Genomic DNA, 6,702 nt, shown 5'->3' on the forward strand with positions numbered 1-6,702 from the left:
GTCCCAGAACAAGCCCCTGTGAAATATCATTGGTCACCTTTTCCCAAGTAGACCGGCCTGAACCAAACCGAGAGATCACACATAGAGCAGTGGGATTGGTGTTTGGGGCACTTCTTACATTTGGCCCCCAGTGCCTGTGCCAGTACAGGCGCTCTCTCCTGTAACCCCATTTGCCCCAGAACCTTTGATATTCCACCTTTACAAATACTTATCGCATTCCCTTTTAAATTATGTTCTAGGCTTTGCCTCAATAGCATCTTGTGCTGAAGCATTGTAAGAATACATTATTTGCTGTAACTTCTGCTAGAACTTGACCAAAACTTAAAAGTTGACCACATTTTATGTACCATCATGCTTCGCGAGGCCAAGAGATTGGTTGCTGAGAGAATTTTTGCAAAAAATAAAAGATGCTATGGTTGTAAGCTGTGAAGGCTGCCAGCTGTCTTTCAACAGATAAGGAAGACAGACCTTGAAGGTTCTGTGGGAGCTGTGGAATCATTGCAAAAACAGAAACATCTTCAGACTATGGAATGTGACTGGCCTTCAAGCCCACGTATGCTTAACGGACTATTGTTAAGAGTAACTGAAAAGCAACTAATGCAGTATAGTTAGGGACACGTACGCAGTGGGCGGGTTGCCAAGTTTTGGGGTGTAAAAGATGCTGTAAATTGACCACTCACTGCTGCAGCTGGACAACCTGGTCCGTTGTCAGAAATCATACGTCTAGTCATCGCTGAATTGACCAGTTGCTGGTGTTGGTACGTATGTGGTGTTTTGCTTGAGCTTAAAGTAAAGGGATAGCTCTGTGTACGCTGAAGTATAATCGGGAATTGTTATATGCTACGTAACTGTCGGATGCTTACTTGTAATCTCTTGCTGATTTTTAAATAAAAGAAGTTTTTCACAGATCCATTGGGTTTTGTGTTGTCTGTTCGATGGGTCTGAACTTTGGAAACTGTTGGACGGGGCAAGGCCAAGGGGCGATTTCCGCACGTCTTACAGCATCCCATGGTCGAATAACCCTCAGTATAAAAACCTTCCTGTTCCCTTTTTCTTTGGTTCTTCACATGATAATCCTCAGTCTCTGTCCCCTTGTTCCCTATTTGCCCACCAGTGGAAACAATCTTTCACTATTCACCGTAAAGTCCCCAGATTTCACTCATCCCTTTACTGGCTGCTCCACTCTTGGTGCTGTTTCCATTGACCAATTTGCTGCTCCTCCTGGATTTTCAGGAAATGCTGGGCCACACACCCACCTTATTCCCCAGTCTCCCTCTCTCTCCCCCGCCCGAGTCCCAATCCTCAAACTCCAAGCCAAGTCCTCAGTCTCCCATTCTCCCCATCCGAGCCTCATTCCCCCAACCCCCAGTCGTCAATCTCTCCCCCCCCCCGCCCGAGCCCCAATCCTCAAACTCCAAGCCCAGTCCTCAGTCTCCCATTCACTTCATTCAAGCCTCATTCCCCCAACCCCCAATCTTCAATCTCTCTCTCCCCCACCCGAGCCCCAGTCTCTCGGACCCCATTCCCCAGTCTCACTCCTCCCCAACCCCGTCCACTGTCACTCTCTCGCCCCGCCCAGTGGCCTGATGCCCCCACCCAAGTTCCTGACCGCATTCTTCCCTTCCCATTTATCCACCAGCCGGTCTCGTTTCTGGCTTATTGAGCCTTGTTGAGGAGTTAGGACACAGCACTTTGGAGAATCTGCTTACAAAATGAAAATGAAGTTGTGTAGTTTGACCTCAGCCACAAATGTTGTTGTGAGCAAGGCATATTGCTGCTAGACTGTCCATTCTGACTACATGTAACATTTTGAGGTTAGTTAATTCGTTTCTGCTTAGTGGCATATGAGGCAACCCATTTCTTCCACTGCTGCCTGTCCAGAGCAAGATATTTGACTCTGATTCTATTTGTGAGTCTGTAACAGACTCGTCTTGTCTCTGGGTGGTTTCCATTACGAAAGTAATTTTTACGTGGACGGGTCGTGCCGCTGACTCACAACTCCTTACCAGGAGGACTAGTGGACTACCTTTAGCCTGACTCCTACCTTGCTTCCTTGGGTGGCCCTACTAGTTGTTATACTTCCACCAGCACAGCTCTCAGCGTCATAAGAGCACTCAGACATTCCGACCACGTCAAGGAGCTGTCCCCACAGAAGAAGCATTTTAAGTCTCCGTGAGAAATCCTTGCCATTTAGCAGCCTACGATTGGAAAGGTCATAGGGCAGAGTAGAACTCATTAGCTGCAGGTTTTAGCTTTTTCTGTCTAATGGAATCCAGAGGTATGGAACCGAAATTCACTTTTAAGCTGCTTGCAGCTGAATGCTCAACGCTTCTGCTAAATGTCTCCAGGGTAACTCCTACTTTAACTGCATTGAGCGCAGTGGTGCTGAAGTGGTTGAGCTTCAATTACATTTATTAATCTTCATTTGAAATTATTCATTGCTTGTTTGGCAAAGAAAATAGGATATCAGGGCTGTGTTACATAACCTTGCTGGCTTTTAATGCCTATTTCAAATGGGCAAGCGTTGTGTTGGGCGAGAACAGGGTGGAAAAACAGGTAAATTGTGGCTGCCTCATTGTATCTCAGTTTGAACAGCATTTGCTTGTGTGACATAAAGCAAGTAGATGAGGAATAGTGCATGCACTGTAAAGTGGCAGGAGAGGGGAGGGGGAGCAGCCAACAAGTGTTGTTACTCTGAAATATACTCTTTACTCACCCAATTCCCAACGAAGAAATTTGTATCCTCCTATCTTGACAGCTGTTTGTACTTAGGCTTCCCTTAGAGGACAAACTTTGTTCATTTCAGCTGGGCCACGGGGCAGGGATGAGCTGTCATAGGAAGGCGCCTATTCCTAAACTGTTCAAGTGTGCCTCCAGGCAGGTCCATCAAGGAGAAAAAGAATAATGCTGCCTTGACCATCCTACCTGCCCAACTCATAAACACAACCACTTGGAAGTGCATGTCTACCTCAGATCAATTTGGTGTGGGTCACGGTCCCCTTCCCCATTACTCCAAATCTCAGAATTGCGCCAAATATCCCCCAGCTCTTTGTACCCAGTTACACCTGTGTCCCAACTGATGAACGCTATGGATGTGAAGGGGCGAAAGAAAATAGGAAAAAATTGAATTACTTAATGGAGCCTGCATTTAAAATCTGTTAATATTATACAGAGACAATTTGGGTGATATGTTTAGCAGACTGTATTCACTGGTTGAACCATTGTTTCATTTGTCAATTCCCAATGTCCTTTCAAAAAAAGGGATGCTCATCTCCAGGGTTAAAAGTTTAAAGCTGCCAAATCCCAAGGTCAGACTTTGGTCATTTTCCACCAATAGCTAATTGCTCCTGGTTACTTAGCTGCCAATGATGAGTGCTCACCATCTGCTCCTTCAAGGTGAGGCTTGAACCAAGCTGGTATAATCAGTAATTCCTATTGATAGCTCTGCCAGATGTATCCCAAAAGAGGGCGCTTACATAACTAAGGTCAAGGCAATAGAGCAGTGTAGCGATTTGGGTAAAAATAAGAAGAGTGTGACAGGAAGGGACTCAGGGCTAGATTTTCAGTATAGACAGTTTTGGGGCACTAACCTTAGCGCCCGCCCGAAGTTAGCGCCCGCCCCAAAGTAGCGCCCCGTTGCTGGAAATTCAGTGGCTTCGCCCTAAGAGGTTGGTGGAGCGCTAAAAGAGGCGTTCCACTACTATCTTTAGGCGCTAAGCCGGCGGTGCAGAGCGCTGCGCCCGAGCTCGGGCGCAGCGCACGGCAGACACTCTGGTGCCAGTGAGCTCTTAAAGGGGAAGGGTGCATGTGTTTTTTGCAAAGTCTGGGGGGGAAAGGAGGAGGAGGAGGGGGAGGAGGGGGAGGAGGAGGAGGAGGAGGAGGAGGAGGAGGAGGAGGTGGTGTTGGTGGTCGGAAACATAAATACACCGTTCACAACAACACACTGGATCCTTCCACACAACACATGCAGACTGCCTTTTATAGTGCAGGAGGAGTGCCCTTTAATTTGCGCTCCCCAGAGTGTGTTGCGTTCCATTTTACAAACGCTCTGGACGCCAGCTGCACAATGGGGCGGTCCGACTGAAGTTTGGATTCGGGGCGGCCAAAGGGCGTTGCACGAGGATGTGACGTCATTTTCTGCGCGCGCATCCGGGCGGCCGCTAAACTTTGCGCCGGCGCTAACGGGCAACTTAATTTGGGGCGGGGCGCAAACTGCGCTGCGCCCGGGCGCTACACGCATAGCGCCCGAAAATCACTTCTCTTAAGGCGCTAACTGCTGACGCAAGCAACTGAAAATCTAGCCCTAAAGATTCCAGGGTACTTGACATTTTGAAAAGACAGGCAGAATGGAAAAGGAGGGGGAGTAGCCCTGATAATAAAGGATGACATAAGGACAGTAGTAAGAAAGGATCTTGGCTCGGAAGATCAGGAAGTAGAATCAGTATGGGTGGAGATAAAGAATAACAAGGGGCAGAAAACACTAGTAGGCGTAGTATATAGGCCCCCTAACAGTAGCCATACCGTTGGACAGAATATTAATCAAGAAATAGTAGGAGCTTGCAACAAAGGTAATGCAATAATCTTGGGGGACTTTAATCTTCATATAGACTGGTCAAATCAAATTGGCAAAGGTAGCCTGGAGGACGAGTTCATGGAATGCATTCGGGACAGTTTCTGAGAACAATATGTCATGGAACCAACCAGGGAACAGGTTATTTTAGATCTTGTATTGTGTAATGGGACAGGGTTAATTAGCAATCTCATAGTAAAAGATCCTCTGGGGCACAGTGATCATAATATAATAGAGTTTTACATTAATTTTGAGAGTGACTTGCTTAAGTCCAAAACTAAATAAAGCCAATTACATAGGTATGAGGGGCGAGTTGGCTAAGGTATATTGGAAAAATAGATTAAAGGGTATGGCGGTAAATAAGCAGTGGCTAGCATTTAAAGAAATATTTCATAATTCTCAACAAAAATACATTCCATTGAGAAACAAAAACTCTATGGGAAAAGTGATCCAACCATGGCTAACTAAAGAAGTTAAGCATAGCATTAGATTGAAAGAAGAAGCTCATAATGTTGCAAAGAATAATAGTAAGCCTGAGGATTGGGAGATGTAATGTATATAGCTTTAAGGGGGGAACTATCTTTTACAGCTCATGTATACTGCAGTACCGGCAGTGACCACACCTGTATATAGCACTGAGTAGTAATCTGTACAGATCAGTTCCAGTGTGAGCCACGTTGAGTAAACACCTGTTGTACCGTTCTCCTGCAGTCTGTGTCTTACTATACACAGGCACAACATTGGCGACAAGGCAAGTTCGAACCTACCTGCAACTCTGCATCGCCTCCCGGGGATTCGTTCCTGGAGATCAGTTGATTGGAGGTCAAGGCCAGAGACTCGGGCGTCGACCATGGGCAACCGCCCAGTCATCCAGCAGAGACTCGAGAATTGCGGGGGAGGCTGTCGAGAGCCAGGCTTGGCTTTCCAGTCGAGGTGGTCCAGTGAAACGGGCTGGCAACAGGCAGTGCGCAGACCCTTCTTGGACAGCGGCAAGCTAGAGCCCGACCGAGCGGCACAGCAAAAGGGCCGAGCAGCGTCGACGGGGGAGAGAGAGAGAGGGCAGAACGCACAGGGCGCAGCCAGTGTTCAGGGGCCAAGCAGCGTCGAAGAGAGGGAGAGAGAGAAGTGCAGAAACCCACAAGGTGCCGCCATTGCCACAAGGACCGCCGAGAGCGGCGTTGGCAGCAGCGCAGGAGAAGCGCGTGAAACCTACAGGACGCCACCATTGCCACGAGAACCGCCGGGAGCGGCATTGGCAGCAGCGGGGGAGGAAGGAAAGTGCGGGAGACGCCATTTTAAGCCATTGGGAGACGCCATTTTAAACCACACCCAAAATGCCAAAGAGTGGCAGTATCACCGCGTTTGACAATGAAGTCGAAGATTGGACTAAATGGCCTGGAAATTCAGTCGCGTTTGCACCCACTTAGGGGCGAAAGAGTGGTTTGCGCCGGAAGTTTTTTAGTGCCCGAAATTAAGTTGGTCCCTAACATCGGCGTTAGCTGGTAGTGCTGCGCCGGCACCGATGACGTCATCGGTGTGCGCAGCGCCCCGGTTCCAACGCGATTCCGTGCCAGAGGCCAAATTCAGTTGCGGCCGCCTCGCCCGCAGTGGCCGCAAACAGTGTTTGTAAAACGGGGCCTTGCAGCTCCGAGAGGCCGGCGCATAAAGGTGGAGGGGCAGCCGGCCGCTTTCCCGGCGGCCGCCTGGCCGCACCTCCCTCCCCGGACTCCTGCACCACCCCCCCGCGGCATTGCTGTCTGACTCCCGCGAGCCCGGCACTTCTCCGTGGTGCCGGGCTCATTTGCCGGGGGAATCCAGCGGCAATCTCACGGCTGCAGGCAGCTCCTCCTTAAGAGAAGGAGGAGGCCTGCAGTACCCCAGCCTGCCGCACCGCATCGGGTGGCGCAGCGGCAGCTGGACGCCTGAAATAGACTTTCATCGCCCCAAGCGAGGCGGCCAAACCCTGCAATAGCGCCCGCCTCCGTCTTGGGCCGCCGCTACTGAATTTCAGGCGGGCGCAACGGGAATCCGGGCGAGCGCTAAATTTCGGGCGCTAAAGACCTGGCGCGGCGACACCGAATTTCTAGGCCCATATGTCGAATGAATAGAGGTATACTGCAAGGCAAATGAGG

The sequence above is a fragment of the Somniosus microcephalus genome, chromosome 7 (assembly GCF_052327205.1).
Source record: "Somniosus microcephalus isolate GS21.2 chromosome 7, FLI_Smic_1.0, whole genome shotgun sequence".
Taxonomy (NCBI): domain Eukaryota; kingdom Metazoa; phylum Chordata; class Chondrichthyes; order Squaliformes; family Somniosidae; genus Somniosus; species Somniosus microcephalus.